Source organism: Patella vulgata, chromosome 4 (genome assembly GCF_932274485.2).
Source record: "Patella vulgata chromosome 4, xgPatVulg1.2, whole genome shotgun sequence".
Taxonomy (NCBI): domain Eukaryota; kingdom Metazoa; phylum Mollusca; class Gastropoda; family Patellidae; genus Patella; species Patella vulgata.
Window position 1 is genome coordinate 18,424,579 of NC_065882.2, and position 18,536 is coordinate 18,443,114.

The window sequence follows — 18,536 nt, forward strand, 5'->3', positions numbered from 1 at the left end:
CAATGTGTATGGAATGATGTCGAAGGTATCGCCAACTTACCAGTCTGATTAAAATACAGATCTATATTTCGTTTCGTTTTTTTTATACTTTCGATGGCCTACACTACATGAAGATCTGACCGGTTGTTGCGATAGGTCACGTCAGAGGTCATACGAGCGGCTTTTGATCCTATGACGTCAGACATTTGATTAACCAACCAGCTTTGATGTTACTAGTGGATTACCCACAGTTCCGTGCAAAACACGCCTAAAGCTCGCCGTAACAGACCGTTTCATTGGCTAATACCTCACACTATTCAGAACACGTCAATGATAACAACTCTTCTAGATCCTAGTGTAGTAAAGACAAGTAAAACGAAATTTTGAACTATAAAAACGAAACGAAATAAGATCTGTGTTTTAATCAGATTGCCAACTTACTACTAATGCATACGTACGCCTCATTGGCCCAATGCCTCACATCGAATATGAACCTGTGGCCTACATCCCGTTCACAAGGTTTTTAGATAAGTTTGGTAACTCGAGAACGGAAGGTCGCGAACGCTGAATATCGACGGGGTTTGTCGTCTCACGAACCCAATGCTTCACACTAAATTTGGCAAAAAAACACGGTTAAAACGGTAGCCTCTATAGCTTTCACAAGGTTTTCGAAGCGGAGAGGGGGGGGGTTAACTCTGGAACTGAAGGTCCCGGAATGCTGATGATCGAAAGGATTCGTGCACCCATGTTCCCGATTCATAACACTTGAAAGCTCATAAACTTTGTTACACTTTGTGTATGTAAGGCCATAACCCAGGCAGTTGTACCAAAATCGAATTCAACCAAGTTCTTTTGATCCTCAACATCTAAAAAGGGCACCCATGAGGCAGAATGTGAAACTGTGGTCGTATAAAAATTTACATAATTTACAGATTTGTATTTATAGGTGCGTATCGGTATCGGTTCTCTGCATATCTGTTTAATCACAGTCCCTGTAGCATACATACTTCAATTCGGGACACTCCCGACTTCACAATTTGACTTTCCTAACACACAAAACCAAACAGGATACCGTTTCAAACCGCGACATCGGGTTCAACAACATGTCTGCTTGCGTGATAAAAGTAGATTGGCAATGTTATTACGCGTATTATGCATTCTCAAAATAAAACAACATAGAGTATGGACGGATAATAATATTTCTTACTTTTATGTCACTGCGTGTTACAAGAGTAATTTCAAAGTGAATTTTTAATAACATTAGCTATTAGATTACAGTGTAACGTCAATAAAATAATGTGAGCACGGCGTCTTATTAACAATTATATCCTTGTTTATTACCCGTTATTACTGCCACCATGAAATAACTTGACCATATTATTTCGAATAAACCCATGTCACGCTAACTTAAAATCATTATGAAAAATGAACCAAAGCTGAAATACGGAAGCAAGTTTCAGTCGAATCGTATACGGACAGATTTGAATCTGGTTTTTACTTTAGGCTACTACTTCTATTACGTGTTATGTAGTTCTTTTCGGCATCTGAATTTCAACGGTCCAAGAATTATGATTAGATATCCATGCATGCATACTATCATATTTTCAGTTTGCCGATTGTAACTGTTCATGGTTGTTAGTACCGGTGGTGTGTGAGGGTGCGGCGTCCTGCCTAATTCGGAAACGGCAATAGTGGGAAATCTGGGGCGTAACGAAGATTTTAAGAAACGAAAAGGGGAACACACGAGTTATCCTTATATATATATATAAGGAATGAGCGATAACAGATACATGGTGGAATTTCAGCTCACTGAAAACCAAAAGCTGTTACACGAGACTGTGAGAGGATATCTGACAATTCAAAAAATAAATATTTTCAAAGTCTCAGATAAACATTATTGTCAACCCACAAAATATAGTCTTCCACACATAGACCCACTCGTCTGTTTTAAAGAGGCAGGGATACTTACTCTTCATCATACAGTTTAAGCCTCGGTCCGGATTAAAATACAGATGTGACGTCATCCTTTGATGTTGGCGTTCCATTATTTCAAATAATGGTATGGGCAATGTGCCAAGCGTACATTATTTACAATAGTTGAAATGTTGGACTCACGTGACGTATTTCATTGCAAAGCACGTGCGAAGGCACCCCTATCTCTAAGCCACATACGCCCACATCAGGGATCGAAACCACAACTGCAAGTCAGAGGTGACCGGCCAGCTAGAGGTCTAGACTACTAGGCCATGCCAACCCTCCAAAGATGTGGAATCTTTGAGACCTTATATTGTGGCATACAGTCAGTTGTCATAAATGACAGTAAATGTAATCCAGTCAATGTCAGCTAGTGTCTACGACGTTAGGATCACAGAATTTTCTTTTTAACCATAACCAGATAACACCTAATTAACGCCTGCACAGCCCCCGTTGGGGGTATAATATTAAATTGCTACAAAAACCAAACACGTTACTTTCCATTTAATTGATCTATAAGACCGTATTATTTCCATAAAGCATTGGATTGAAGTTAACTGTCTAAAATTGAACGATGATAAGACAAAGATTCTTAATATAATAACAAATATAAGATATTCTAAACTTGATCAAATTCCATCATTTTCTGGTGTGGCTGTTGCGAGAACATCGGATTTTAACCTGATACTTGACATGTGTCAGCTAATATTTGCATATCAACCATTATTCACTTATACAATATTGGCCAAAAGAAGACATATGATTGATAATGAACCAATAAAAGTAATGGTAACCACGCTTTTAACAACAATTTTGACTGCTGTGAATTTTCCACCTTGTCGGCGGTTCAGCAGCACGAATAACTAAAACACAACTGCATAACTGTTTAGTACTAGCACCTCTCCTTCCTATTAAATGACGAATAATAACCCCAATAAATCTATAGATGTATTCGTCAAATGTTGTTTGTTGGTGGCAGTAGTATGTGTCGTTACTTGTTCACAACGTGTCCGTCTTCATTAACCCTGTTGGTGCAAAAAAGTAGGACGTTAAACCCGATTTTATTTCATTTACGTATTGTTATTTATTTTATCAGTTTGTTCAACCGTGGAAGTGTAATTGTAAGTGGGGGGGGGGGGGGGTGTCTTCATTGGCTGTACTATTGAATTCACCCCAGAATAATGTGACCGAGGTCCATCAGATATTACAAGAGTCTGGAATGGTTCTTCAAAGTTTTAATACTGGAAACTTATAACAATAATTATCTACATACACTTACAGGACTGTGGATAACCGGCTAGTACCTAATGCTACTAAGTCGGGTAGACTTATAAAAGACTAACGTATCTAGCTACGAGAACGTAACTAAAAACTATGAGATATACTGATGTGTTTGTTGTTAGCTACGATTGGGAGCCTTCAGTTTGACGTGACAAACTCAATGCTTTTATTAATACATGTAACATCTTAAAAATAAACTTACATGGACCAATGTAGTGACACAACTATCGCCTTATTCCAAATATTCGGGTTTAAATTAATGAAGCGTCGTTTGTATCCGACTTAGAAACGCCATCGAAGTCCATCCTACACGCTTCTTTTCATTCGGAAAACCTCTACAACTGGACCGCTTCTGGTACCCTACATCTATCATCGGCTGTGCGACGGTGATAGCATGGACCGTAAATAAACCCATACAATTGTGATGCGGCTCCCGGCTTACTTATGTATTATTTAAACTTACCGGTTTTATAAAGAAATTCTCAAAATGGCGTCGTTCGAAGAGTGCGTAGAGCTTTCATTGCATGATTGTAAGGAATCGGAGTTAACCGAGGTGTGCCGAATGGCTTCTGTTAATGACAGACAGCTTTTCAAGATGACTTCCTAGTAACGACTTACAACGCCTCGATTTAAAATGCGATGATTTATACCCATTTCAGGTAGGACTATGTGCGTAATTGTAGTTGGGTGTGGCAGAAATGTTAGAAATAACAATAATCAGTCGTTGTTTTGATAAAAAAAAATGTTGTCAATTGCGCTTAATAAAGCCCGATGTGTTTCACAGGTTTGTTATCTATAACGTATCAAGTACAATCACATATTTATATGGAATTACTTCTAATCACTTGGTGAGATCAAGTGTTGACATAAACAAGCATTGATGTAATAATTTACCATATAAGGAATAAAACAATGATAAACTCAAAATCTCAAATTCACCTTTGTATATTAAAATGAAGCCAAATCAAAACCAAATGAATGGTTCGACATTAGTGTATATCAAGATTGGGTTCAGCGTATAAGTACGAATCTGAAATAAATATATGTTGACAGCTGTCCACCTCGGGTGATAACCGAACTGGGGATCATAAGTCCATTTATTGCTTCCGAAACAATTACCCCCCGCACATATTCTAAAATCTGAATCTGTATCTAATTCAATTATACCAACATGCCATCGATTTTTCGGGAAGATCTGTCAACACGTCGAAAAATTCGTTTAGTAGGAAAATCCGTGTAGTTTTTTTCTCAGGAATCGGAAATGCATAGACAATGATCGGAAAACAGCGGTGATTTGAAAATCACATTAAAAGGGCGATTACTTGAAAATCACGTAAAATGGGTGATAACCTGAAAATCACGAATTTCTTTTGATTGTATAGGTTATATACAATGTACAAGAGTGATAGATAATTAAATAATAACATTTCAGGAAGTGCAGTTCGGTCTAATAGCATGGACTGTTTATTGGTGGATCTGCCATCACATGGGTTAAACATATACTATGCAAGAGCTAAATATGCCTATTGCAGGTCTTTCTTTAAGCCTGAAATGTTATATAAACTATTAATTAGACATTTATTAACTATACAAGACCATAATCGACTCTCGATGGCATCAGATACTAGAGATTTTAACTAGATTAAAACGGTTCGCCATTTAAAAAATTGATTTAAAAATGGGAAAGCGAGGCTAAGTCCCGATTATACCAGTGCCCTGGTTACCACTTTGCATATATCTTGTCAAAACTACAAACAATGATAACTTGGCTGAGAATGAAGTAATTTGAATGGAATTTTCAATATTTTCTTTTTTAATCATCTATTTTTAAATTATTATAGCAAGGATGACCAACTCTTTATTAATCTCCTAACTAATGTATCTTTAAATGGTCGCTAACTGGTGCTAATATTAACTAAATGGTTATAGGTTTAAAATGCTCTGTAAAACATCCCACAGAGATGCTAACAGGTTTCCGTGGGTATAACTTGTCAAGGAGGTTAAAAAGTTACTAAGTGGTGCTAATATTAGCTAAGTGGATGGGTTAAAAAAAACAAAAAAACTCTGTGACCAAATTGGCCGTGGGTGTAATTTTTGATATTCATGTGTATTACAGATTAGGGTGGTGGGGTGACCGGTTGGTTAGGTCATCAGATCTATTATTGATTCAATAGTCGTAGTTTCGATTTCCCGCTGTTACTTGACAAGGAGTAGGGTAGCCTGTCCAACTTGTTTTTTATTGGTCTTTCGGCTACACCGCCTCCCCCAACCAACCCCCCACAGCTAAAGGTCCATACGCGCTAACGAATTGATTGAAATAAAATTGAACAATGATAATTCCGTAATGACCTAGTTGTGTCAAGTGGACGTTAAACTCTCTCTCTCTCTCTCTCTCTCTCTCTCTCTCTCATTATCTGGGGATCACGTGGCTAAGTGGGTAAGTGGGTAAGACGCTGGCTCGCTAGCCTGGAGGTCGGGTGTTCGATCCCTGCATTGGCTGAGAAAGTTCATCCAGATTTTCCGGCGTGGTTTCCCCTTGTCAGTGATGCAGGACGAGGGCCTGACAAGGACAGCTGTCTAGTCGTTCGGATTGGACGAAAACCGATGTCCCGTGTACATATTGGCGTGCACGTAAAAGATCCCTTGGCAGTTGGAATTCGATATAAGAGTAGGCCGTAGCGCCGCTGCGCGGGCAAAATTCCCTCATAGCACACTGTATGGCGTATGCCCGTCTTCATTAGCCCAGTTTAGGAGCAGAACAGTAGGACGTTAAACCCCATTTCATTTCATTTCATTTCTCTCATGAAATTGGGATGTATCTATATATGTACAATGCTGTGATTTTATATAAAGATATAGCCTCATTTTATGATAGCTTCTCACAAAATGCTCTGCTAAGGCGGAGTTTCTTGGTGGTGCCATCTGTTTTATGTCCGGACTATTAGGCAGTGCATCACGACTTCTCGACAAAAGACAGATGATTCGAATTTAGTTTACACTAAGGGTAAGCATATACATTACGTCGTACAGGACGCCCATACCAAAGTTTTTAGGTCTGGTGTTGGTCTGATCTTGTCTTTTAATCTAATTTTGTCATGCCCCATTATATTGTTCATCAGAGATATGAACATATGTGGCATAGTATATACATTATATTATGAAACAACGTGCGTGGACCATCCGTCCGTGTAGAATTTCCATCCTGTGATTGTTCCTAAGCCCCAGATAAATAATTAAACCTCTCTGAGAGGTATTTATCAATTGACTACTAGAATATTTGGTATTGAAATAATAAACACCTTATGATGTATGAAATCTCCATACCTACCCTAGCTTCAAATATCAACAGTCAAAACCATTTTTAATAGGAAGGCTTCCACTCAAGGAGGCTGCCGATTTAAGGACTGAAAATCGAGACCCAGTTTATAATCGTGGCAATGGTTATTGAAAATCGAGAATATTAACTGTAAATCGACCTATTTAGGCTATTTGTTTGCCAAAATTTCAAATTCATAACTTCGCCCAAAATACTGACTTTACAATATCTTTTTTTGAATTATTTTTGCAGGAACGACCAGTTCTTTATCTACATCTTACGTAAAGCATCTTTGATATCTCAAATTTAACATTGACAAAAGGAAACATATTTTGTGACCCATTTGCCTGTGCTGTCATTGAAGCGGAAAGGAAATGAAATGAAATGGGGTTTAACATCCTACTGGTTTTCTCCAACTGGGTTAATGAAGACGGGCATACGCTATGCATCGGCGTAACGACCTATACTACTCTTCCAACTGTCAAGGGTTCTTTCACGTGCATGTCAATGTATACATAGGACTTCAGTTTTTCGTTCCATCCGACCGAACGACTATACGCTGTCTCTGGCCAGGCCCTTCGTACTACACCACTGGCAATACGGGATCAACCTTCGCGGCCAACACCAAGATCGAACAAGGGACATCCAGGTTAACGAACCAACGTCTTACTCTCTGAGCCATAAGCGGAAGGGGATATAATAGTATTCTGTATTGCATGGCAAACAAGCGTTGGCGTTATTATGATCCAACCATTGCGGAAGCATGGTTAACAAAATACATACATTTTATTGTCTAAAGAGACAAGTCTAGCATTCTATTTTAGCGTCAATGTTGTTAAATATATTGCTATCGTTCGGAACACTTCCGTTTACATCCGGTCATGTTTTATTTTCTCAATCTACATTAATTACAGAGCTTGACTACCTAAATGGTTAGAGGGGACTATTTTATAACGAAAGGGCGAGGATGGGGTTTGTTGTATGGTCATTACAATACTACGGTGAATTTTAAACAAACATATAATTATGGTAATTTTCATGTTTACGTTTACGTGTCCACGAAGGAGGACATGTCCAACGGTGAGAGATTCGTTTATGTGCAAGCCAATATGTAGAGAAATGGGTCTCGAGGTTTTAGCTCCATCCGAATGACTAAACACACGTTTTATATTCAACCATAAAGCAAAATACGTTTAACGCCCCACCAACACTCCACATAAGACTTATTTGAGACCAATATATGTTCATTAATTCATTTACATCTACTTCGGGCATAAACATATCATTTCAGTCGCTATTAAATATTAGTTTTAGTGATGAACGAGCCAAAGTCATACTAATATAGCTCTGAAAAAATATCCAGTTCTATTATGTTGGTTAATGGATATTATTATATAACTTATTATATGATTTAGAAAGTATTTCTTTACTCCGCGTCATTTCAATAAATAAATAAGATGTAAACAGTTGATCTAAACGTTTAATTAATTTGGCGTGTATTTCGTGGAGTGCCTAACGCTGACTAGTTATATTTATCGTAAAGAAACATGACATTGTAGAGAACGGATATTTTGTATTAACTTTCCATTCATTAGTAGTAACATTCCAATATCACCAGCTTATGGAGTGTATGTGTCTCAGCTAGTTCGATACGCGATAGCTTGTTCTTTTTATTCTGATTTTTTTTAAAAGTAGGTCGAGGCATTTGTCATCTAAGCTTCAACTACAGGGATACTTGCCCACTAAACTTACAAAAACCTTTAAAAAGTTTTATGGCCGTCACATTGACTTGATTAGTAAATATAACATGACTCTTTCGGCTATTATTGTATATATATTTAAAGTAGCTAAGTCTCTAACTCAATATCATCCAAAGTCTTCGACATTGAAAACACGAATTATTTGTCAATTTAAATCAACATTGATGTTGTGGTCTTACCGGGAAAAGATGGACTTCTGATATCCAATATCTAAGACAAAATAAACATTTTACCATTGGTACACGAACCGTGTACCATAATGCGTTTCAGAGCCATTTGTAGCACGGGACTCGAAGAACGAGTTAGACATATTCCACAAGTCATATCAAACGGTGACGTCATATTCTTATCTGGAGAGCATGCGCAATAAATACTATCGGTGTAGACTGAAATAACCAGACGCTAGAGATTGCCATTCCATTGAGACTTCTATGGCGTATTTCGCCAAACATAACTGATTTGAAATTAGGGTAAAAACGGAAACGATTGAATGTAAATCAGTTCATATACATTCATATTACATTTTTATATGCATTGTAACCCATTTGTGTCAATTTCTAGATCCCAAATATTAGCGACTTAGCTCCTTTAATTGACGCGTATACTATCTTCCTGATAATGCATACTACATCTGTTAACACTGTTCATCATGTGCATTTTGCATACGGATAGTCCATTGGTCAATTACGGTTTGGATACAGCTATGGCGGGTGTGGCGCCAGGCAAGGGTAAGCTTACTCTTCCGGACACCTGTTACCACTGTCTGTCGTGAACAGTCCATTTGCTGATTACACTATTTTGCCTATACCGGTTTTTAGAACTTCGAATTATGTCTAATGGTTTCGATTGTTCGTACTTGGTTTTAGAACCGCACTACACGCAAAACAAGATACACACACGCACGATAAACCTGTGCCGCTGTGGACAAGATAAACTACACAGACATAGCAAGAAATACACAACAAATATCAAATCAAGTGATTAGAAAAAAGAAGTGTCAAAACATGGGATGGCATGATGACAGAGTTCTCATGAATCTGTGATATGCGATCTACAATAAATCTGTGTGACCGCCGGATATTTAAGCTTTCAGTCGAAGGTGGGCGACTGTGGGCGTCTTGTACTTGTTTTGTTGGTGATAAACTGTTTCTATTGAGTTCGTTTTGATTGCAAAATAATAGGCCATTGTCTGTAAGTGTTTTCAGAAGGCGAAAGTTTAAAAGTAGAAGTTACGGCAAAATGTAAGGCAACAGCACGCACACCAAGCAGAAGTCGACTCGAAAATAGGAAATTAAGAAACACACCGCAATATTAGCGCCCCCTGTTTTGCCTTAACTTCTACTTTCGCGTTGTGAAATGGCGAAAAATAGAAATTACAAATATTAGTTATAGGCTTCCATATTTACGCCTTTAGTCTCGTACAAATTATATGTGCAAAATAAGTTGCTTGAATGAAAAATCTCAGTATTGATAAAGTCATACAATCTAATCATTAATGTGAGATTGAGCCCACCTGGGCTCTTGCTAGAGACATTGTTTGAATCCGGAGATTAACTTCCCACTTCATTCGCATTAACGAGTTTCAGAACTCTTAACTATACAATTTCCAATACACGCACAAGTGCGCACGTTTTATTGGTAATGTTTATTCCGTGAGTCTTAGTTTCGAATCTTCATTACTGTCACCATAGTAACCTTCATTTATTAATTTGTATATTTACCTGTAATATACGTGATCAGTGATCAACCAGCGTTTCTATTCAACCAGTGCAAATGTATTAATCAAGCTGGAAATATCAATAAATAACAAACTTTATCAACACACCATGAAGTTTGTGAGTTGGGTTGGAGGGGGCGGGGGCATGTGACAAAACAAAGAGTGGGCCGCCTACCTAGTCCCTTGTGTAATCTCGACGTGCTATGAGGGAACAATTGTGCGAGGAAATCGGGGTTTCCGCCTATTCTTCGTAGCATTCAATTTTCAAGGTTTCTTTAACATGCCAAGGTTTTGTCCCATCCAAACAACTAGAGACATTTTCCTTGTCAGGCCTCCAATCAATCTTGTATTACGCACATGGGGTGATCTGATCAACACCGGGATCGTACCCATTGACATCCTGATTACTTGGCCACTGCCATGGATCCAGGAGGGATATAACAGCGACGACAATCATTTGTTTTTTTATTCTGAGTGAAGCCACAGTATCATTGTATCCCCGGCAATGTGCGGCGCAGTGACCCCCTCCCCGATCTATTCACTTGATTTGAAATTTGTTGTTTATTATTAGTTCTCTTGTCTACAGCAGTACGAGAGGTTGGGTGGCCGAATGGTTAGCACGTGCATGCGCGTTGTATTATAAGGTCTGTCATTGAGCCAACTGGCATGGTTTCGATTCCCCGGTTGTACGTGACAAGGAGTAGGGTCGCCTGTCCAACCTCGTGGATTTTCTCTTGGTCCTCCGATTTCCTCCCACTGCTAAAGACCCCTACCCGCAAGCGAATTATTGAAATAAAATTGAACCATGTGTTAGTCCCGAATGAACTACTTTGTGTCGAGTGAACGTTAAACTCCATTTCTCCCCCCTCCCTATCTCTCTCTCTCCCTCTCTCTCTCTCTCTCTCCACAGGTTTATCTTGCGTGTTTATCTTGTTTTGCGTGTAGTGCTGTTCTAATGCACTTACTATTTAATACAAAATACCCGTTCTCTACAATGTCATGTTTTTACGATAAATATAACTAGTCAGCGTTAGACACTCCACAAAATACACGCCAAATTAATTAAACGTTTAGACCAACTGTTTACATAATCTTATTCATTTATTGAAATGACGCGGAGTAAAGAAATACTTTCTAAATCATATAATAAGTTATATAATAATATCCATTAACCAACATAATAGAACTGGATATTCGTTCAGAGCGATATTAGTATGCCTTTGTCTCGCTCATCAATAAAACTAATATTTAATATCGAATGAAATGATATGTTTATGCCCGAAGTCGAAGAATTGTGTCATATGTAATTGATATATGGACAGAAGACTATATGAGAATGCACTTAAGTTGACTATAGAATACCTATAGAGTCTGTCACGTGTACATGTACAATTTCCATGGCGGTTAGTGTAACATGTCATCCTGCCTTCTTGGTATTTTAATATACCGATTGATCGGATCTCTCTAACACTGGAATTGTATTGGTCCACTATCTTTCGGAAGCAGGAAATCTTTTATTACACCAACCCTCTATTTGAGTTAACTTATAAAACGAGAGGTAGCTCCAGGTGCTCTAGAAATAATAGGCACAACATTGCCTCATTCAAGCAACAATTTACTAGGACAAATCTAAGCACACTCTCCCATCCCGTGTACGATGCCCGTCTTTACGTTTAGCTAAAGGGGGTCACGGTGGCTAAGTGGGTAAGACGCTGGTTCGCAAGCCTGGAGGTCGGGTGTTCGATCACTGCAGTGGCCGAGAAAGTTCATCGAGATTTTCCGGCGTGGTTCCCCCTTGTCAGTGATGCAGGAGGGAAGACCGGACAATGACAGCTGTCTGGTCGTTCGGATGTGACGAAAAACCGAGGTCCCGTGTACACATTGGTGTGCTCGTAAAAGATCCCTTGACAGTTAGAATTCGATATAAGAGTAGGCCGTAGTGTCGCTGTCCGAGCAAAATTTCCCTCCTAGCACACTGTATGGCTATGCCCCGTCTTCATTAGCCCAGTTCGGAGCAGAGCTGTAGGGCGTTAAATGAGATTTCATTACATTTATTTTTAGCTAAATACATTTGACGACACCAGTGCTCGAAATCCGATGTACAAACATTCGAAACCTACGTCACTCCTGTTGTTGCAAATATTGCTTAATGTCTCGCTCTCGACCATAAAACCAAACATATACCATATATCTTCTTATTTCAAACATCGAATTGAACAAACTACAAAAAGTCAGTTCAAATTAAAGAACGTCTGGGATTGACAGTTGTACGTTTTTCTATAGACTGACATTTAATCAGAACTGCCTCCAGTCCTGACTTGGTAATTATTTTGGTTTTATAGACGTAAGAACAAATATACACATACATATATATATATTCAATAACACTAAAAGTTTGTTCAGTATAATAAACTCATTGCTCGTGATTAAAGTGGCGTGGTTTCGATTCTCAGCTTGTAGGTGACAAGGAGTAGGGCCGCCTGTCCAACCTTGTTGGTTTTCAGCGGGTCCTGCGGTTTCCGCCCACTGCGAAAGACCCCTACGCTCAGGGGAATTACTAAAAAAATTGAACCATGTGTTAGCCCCGAAATGACCCTGTTTGTTTCGAGTGGACGCTAAACCTCCCTGTCTCTATCCCATTATCTCAACACCATAAATATATTGTATTTAATTTAGCAACTTTAAACATATTGTGTCGCCGATTAAACATACATTATGCAAGAGCTAAATCTGCCTATTGCAGGTCTTGATTTAGGCCTGAAATGTTATCTTGCATAGACATTATTTAACTTATCCAGACCATAATCAACTCTCGATGTCAACGCTATCATTTGCTACTCCACTTTTATTCTTGATTTAATCAATTGGTTCAGAATGGATCAATTTGACTAAAATTTTCAGCAAATTCCCTTTACATTATCTATTTTTTTAACTATTATAGTGAGAACTGTCAGCTCTTTATCTAATCTGCCATAATATATCTTTAAAAGAGAGCATGGACGTCTCCACAGGAACGTGTCAAATTAAATCTACATACGCAGACATAAAAAGAGTACAGCTATTAGAATCTACATTTTATATCTTTAAATCAAAGTTAACAGCGGGAATAAAACAAATGGAAAAAACATAAAGCGAAACAAAACGAGGTTTAACGACCCACTAGTCTGAACAAACAGGATAAATGAAATAGGCCATGCCATGTGCAGTGAGGGACATTTTGTTTAGATAATTGTGTTTCCACATACTCTTCGCCGAATCCCAACTGTCGCGTGTTTTTTTAAGTGCATTTCAACAAATAAACGGTGAAATGAAATGAAATGGGGTTTAACGTCCTACTCTTATATATCGAATTTCAACAGTCAATGAATCTTTTGCGTGCACGCCAATGTGCACAAGGGACCTCGGTTTTTCGTAACCATCCGAACGACTAGACAGCTGTCCTCAGGCCCTCTGTCCTGCTTCACTGACAACGGGGAACCACGTCGGAAAATCTGGATGAACTTTCTCGGCCCAAGTAAACGGGCGAACCTCGGGCTTTCGTTCCATCCTAACGATTAGTGAGCCAGCGACATACCCACTGAACTACGTCTGTGGATCTCGGGAATATAAAAAAAATCCAGTTATTTAGTATTAGAGTGTGACAAACGATTTGGTTGAGTCCAGTTATAAACAGAAGATTCATCCATTCAATAAACATTTAAGATACGTTCAACTGTATTGCCTATGTAACGAAACCGGAAGTGGTGCATATCAGTGGTAGGTGTTGACAAATCAACATATAACTATGTCATTATGTATTACACTTCAAAACGTATATTAACTACCTAGAAGTGTGCGTTAATCGCAGCTAACTATAGTTTAGACACGACTGATTTAAAATAGACTATTTGTGATCGATCGAAATTGTCTTCAGTTCAACGAGTTGGCCAGTTTGTCCGCAAATTGATGAGAGTCATTTGGCAAGTTGTATTAACAAGCCGTACAGTAGCGCAGTAATAATGGGCATGCGTGATTGTAATTAGTGATTGACATTTAATTGATCACTTGTAATAACAAAACTATTATTTGACGCCTTGGTGTAGTTGTAGTAGTAGTAGTACTACAAACAGCTATGATCTGAATTTTCGAAATAATCGATATTAAGTGTGTTAGTTGTCTTCTAATCCGCATATCTCGAATACATCTTGTTAATATTTGATCAGTACAGAAGGTGTGAAACGGGGTTTAGCCTCCTACTTCTGCACCAACTGGAATAATTAAGATCAGTATAGAACTGAATATAAGTTAATAATTACTTATCAACAACAATATACTTTGAAATCATTGATAACAACATCACTTGAAATGTGGAATAGCATCCAGTTGGAAATATTTTGTAAACCCATTTAACAAACTTTGTGCCACATCTTTAAGGGCTAGAAGGAAATGGCGTTGTCTTGTCTTGACAAATGGAATGAATTGGATATTGCAAATGGAGTTAATTATAGTCTTGTCTGACTAACTAGTTCATTTCAGAACATATTTTTATTTCAATAAGTCGCTTGCGCGCATAAAACCCACGAGGTTTGGCAGACGACCCTAAACCCACTGTCACGTACAGTGCGTTGGACCACTCGGCATTTACAAACTCCCTGTCCCATTTCCAAGCCCATTCCACAGCCAACAATGGCGCAGGCATTAATTGTAATTGACTGAATTATGGTTTTATAATCTTCAAAATGTTGGCCGTCCTTTTCTGTATGAACAGGGATAATGAAAACGGGGATAGGCCATACGATTGGCTTACGACTAAACAGTAAGGACTAAAAGCTACGGTCCATTGCAGATTTCATCATAGGTCAGTGCTTATGTGGAGACTTGACCTCTCCCCCAAATTCTTAAACCTAACCCATAATCTCGTCAACAATCACGTGCCCTAACCCTATTTACATCTCATCACTTATGCCGAAATCTGCAATGGGTCTAAGCAGAATAGCAGTGGACCACTGACAAGGATAAAACAAGGCTGGAAAATCGTGAGGAATTTTTATCGGTCACCAAGTCCCTTATTCAATGTAGGTGTAATTAGTAATCTTTCATACAATATTTCTTCATTGTGTTCGAGAAGAACAAGCGACTTGATAATCCAGACAGTAAACAATCCCTGTTCTTTTCAAGAATAAAAAACCTACATAAAAGTCAACATGTAGCCAATGATTGTCAGTTGAGAATAGATTTAATATCTTGATTCCCTTTTTTTTTGATTGTCTATGTATCAATCTTCCTGAGAGCTTTTTCCCAACTGAAATGAAATGAAATGAAATGGGGTTTAACGTCCTACTGTTCTGCTCCTAAACTGGGCTAATGAAGACGGGCATACGCCATACAGTGTGCTATGAGGGAAATTTTGCCCGGACAGCGGCACTACGGCCTACTCTTATATCGAATTCCAACTGCCAAGGGATCTTTTACGTGCACGCCAATGTGTACACGGGACCTCGGTTTTTCGTCCCATCCGAACGACTAGACAGCTTTCCGTGTCAGCCCCTCCGTCCTGCATCACTGACAAGGGAGAACCACGCCGGAAAATCTGGATGAACTTTCTCGGCCAATGCAGGGATCGAACACCCGACCTCCAGGCTAGCGAGCTAGCGTCTTACCCACTTAGCCACGTGATCCCCTTTTTCCCAACTAAACTGTTTATTGTTCGTATACTTCTTTTATGTTGTATTGCTTGTTTATTTACATAATTTTAATTATTTTTTCACATAGGCCTGCTTGTGTCGGTTGGATATTCTATTGTATATCATTTGTGCCTCACCATTTCACGTAATTAAACATACATTATGGAACAGCTAAATCTGACAATTGCAGGTCTTTCTTTAGGTCTGAAATGTTACCTATATTATTAATTAGACATTAATTATCCCGACCATAATCAACTCTCGATGTCATCGCTAGCCTGCAATATTTACTGGATTAGAACCCGATCTGCTACTCAACGCTCATTGATGATTAAATAAAAAAATGGATAATCGAGACTATGTTTTTTTTATCGCACCGACTTTAATAATGATGCTCGAGGCTAGGTCAAAAATTCAATCGCTAAATTCTCGATTCAGAGTTGATCAGTTCGACTGAAATTTTCAGCAAATTCCCTTTACATTATCTAGTTTTTAACTATTATAGCGAGAACTCCCATAATGTATCTTTAAGGTCACTGATCGTCATTTGCTATTTTCGGACAATATCTGACTTTTCACGTCTTAATCTACACTAATATATATACTCAAATTGATTATTTAACATTTAATTAAAGATATATTATATAAGAGCTAAATATGCTTATTACAGTTCTTTCTTTGGGTTTTAAATGTTATATAAATTATTAATTAGGCATTTATGAACAAAACAAGACCATAATCAGCTCTCGATGCCATCGGATACTCGAGATTTTAACTATAGATTAGAACGGTTCGCCATTTAAAAATGGGAAAGTGAGGCCAAGTCTCAAATATACCAGTGCCTTGGTTACCACAATGAACACATCCTATGAAAACTACAAACAGTGATAACTTAGCTCAGAATAGAGTAATTTGCATGAAATTTTCAATATTTTCATTTTGTATTATCTATTTTTGAGCTATTATAGCAAGAATGGTCAGCGCTTTATCTAAATCTTTAAGAAAACCAAATTAAAATATCAATGGCAAATAATCTTCAGACTTGGATCCAATCGTGTACCAGAGAGAGTATGTGCACCTCTTCTCCCCACTAGACAACAATTATAAACTAGCAGGACTGTTTGCTTCGTTGCTGTATTCAAAATAACTAAATTGGGACAAGATCGAAACAGATATCCTGACAATCATTGCACGTCTATCTATTCCATTGGGAATATTTTAATCATTTGCAGTCAACATCGTCAAAATTATTCCTATCTGTAGTACCAAGTATCTCACATATTTGATCGATATTCATATCCTTCGAAAAATAACTGCTATGATCAATTTTTGGTATATTCAGCTAAATCGATATCTGGTGATATTCGGACCCCCCCCCCCCCCCCAATAGTCTCTTACGTACGTTACATTGTTTTAGCTCAGCATGTGAAAGATTGTTTGAGGAAAGTAACGTTTACATACAAACTTGCTTCTGTTGGCGCTGATCGTGGTATTTATTTTATTATTTCAATGATTCCTTTGTGCTCAGATGTCTTTAGCAGAGTAAGGAGTCCAGATTCCCACAAAAATCACGAAGTGCGACACTATTCATTGTCATGGAATGGAACCATTGACTTGTATATATTACAAACCTTATGATCTACAAAATGGGGGGGGGGGGCGAATGGTTAGCTCGTGCGCGCTGCATCATAAGGTCTGTCATTGAATCAACTGGTGTGGTTTCGATTCCCGGTTGTAAGTGACGAGGAGTAGGGTCGCCTGTCCAACCTCGTGGATTTTCTGCGGGTCTTCCGGTTTCTCCCACCGATAATGACCCCTACGCCCAAGAGGCATATTGAAATAAAATTGAACCATGTGTTAGTCCCGAATGCACCGACTGTGCTTATGAAGACAGGCATAGGCTATGAGGGAAATTATGCTCGGACAGAGACGCTGTGGCGTACTCTTATATCGAATTCCAAGAGCCAAGATTCTTTTACGTATACACCAAAGTGTAAAATGGTTTTTGTCCCATTCGAACGACTAGACACTGTTCTTGTCAGGCCTCCTTCCTGAAACACTGACAAGGGGTGCTATGATCTACAGCACGTACGTTAGATTACTAGGTCACTCAACCTCTTATATATTAATCGCCATAGGTCGTGGCGGGTCTAGGTTGCCGTGCAGGGTATGCTTAATCTTTATAGGACACATGATATCACATCTCATTCTAATTCAATAAGAATAGAAAATCTGTACCTACCTTGTCAAAATATATACCTATCCAATTAAAATATCACAATCACAATTGTAAGAACAGCTGACGCTTGGATTCACAGAAATCTTTTTGCTCTTTCGTTACTGTAAAGAAAGTTCCTTTTTTTATTTTAGGTAGAGAACTGTTGTCTATGTGTAAATAACTCCCGCATTAATAAATGTTTCCGTAAAGGCCTTTTATTATATGATCATGTCGGTGTCACATCAAGTCTCTTTGTAAACAAGATCTACAATTAAGACATCACACGAGAGCGGTAAAAGTACATTAATGCACGGTGTTAAAACTGGCGCTTGTTCTCGAACACTAGATGACGAATAACACACTTTTCCAAGTACTGCACACACATACAAACGTTAACATAACATCACACGATATATAAATTCTATTTCACGATTTACAGTAGTTTGATTCTATATGTAGCTGTCAACAAACAACGCGTACTTATTCTTAGATTTTTAAGAACCAGAAATACAGCATCAGATTTACTGCGGAATAACTTGAACACGTAATAATCCAGAGCGTAAAATGCGTGTACAAATATCGTAAGACCAATAGGCTAAACCTCCATTGTTTATCATTATACTAATAG